Source organism: Chrysochloris asiatica, unplaced genomic scaffold, assembly GCF_000296735.1.
Source record: "Chrysochloris asiatica unplaced genomic scaffold, ChrAsi1.0 scaffold00019, whole genome shotgun sequence".
In the NCBI taxonomy this organism is placed as follows: domain Eukaryota; kingdom Metazoa; phylum Chordata; class Mammalia; order Afrosoricida; family Chrysochloridae; genus Chrysochloris; species Chrysochloris asiatica.
The window spans coordinates 20326453-20327419 of NW_006408537.1; positions in this window are offsets into that span (position 1 = coordinate 20326453).

The window sequence follows — 967 nt, forward strand, 5'->3', positions numbered from 1 at the left end:
GGAGAAAGATGAGGTTTTCTGCTCCCATAAAGATTTGGATTCCTGATGTGGCACTGTGGGTTAATGCGCCAGACTGCAAAGCCATTTGACCTGCAAGATCCGCAGTTCATGCTCACCGGCTGCTCCTTGAAAACCTTATACAGGGTCACTATAGGTTGGAACTGTCTCAAAAGCACTTCACAACAACAACAACAACATGTTAGTGGAAAGATCAAGTTGCAGAGTAAAAAACATAGTACATTTCCACTTTGAAAAAAATAAGACAGTTGTTTGTGTGTACATGCAAGTACATACACATGACAAACACACAGACTTTCTTTGAGGGCATCCAAGAAACTGGTAACAGTGGTTACCTTTAGAAAAAGTAACTGGGTGGTTACTCAGTTTCTACTGGATAGTTAGAAAACAGGCTTTGTATGTAGACTTACCTTTTTAATGTATTTATTTCTTATATTTTAAATTGTGTATATTTTGCATGAATTAAACATTTAAATAGAGACACTGTACTAAAAATAATTGGTTGACATTCAATCATTTTAGGAGGCAGCATATGATCAAAAACCAATCGTATTGAAGGATGAAGTCCATGCATCACTGACGCTATTGACCAAAAAAAAAAAAAAACAAAGTTCAAGAAATTGACAGATTACCAAGGTTTTAACAAATGGATGCAGCATTGGAGATATTCACTCATTTATGCCAAGAAATTTGGAAGACAGCTTACCTGGCCAACTTAATAGATGAGACCCATATCCATATCCAGTTCAAACAACGGTGATCCAAAAGAATGTGAAAATTATTGAACAACATCTTTGATATTACATGCAAGGAAAACTGTGTCACAGTACATCAACAGGGAGCTGCCAAAAATTCAAGCACTATTCAGAAGAAGACACAGAATAAGAGATATCATTGCTAGGGGCAAATGCTGCTAGCTGACAGTTAATGTTGTAGTTGTTGTTATTGT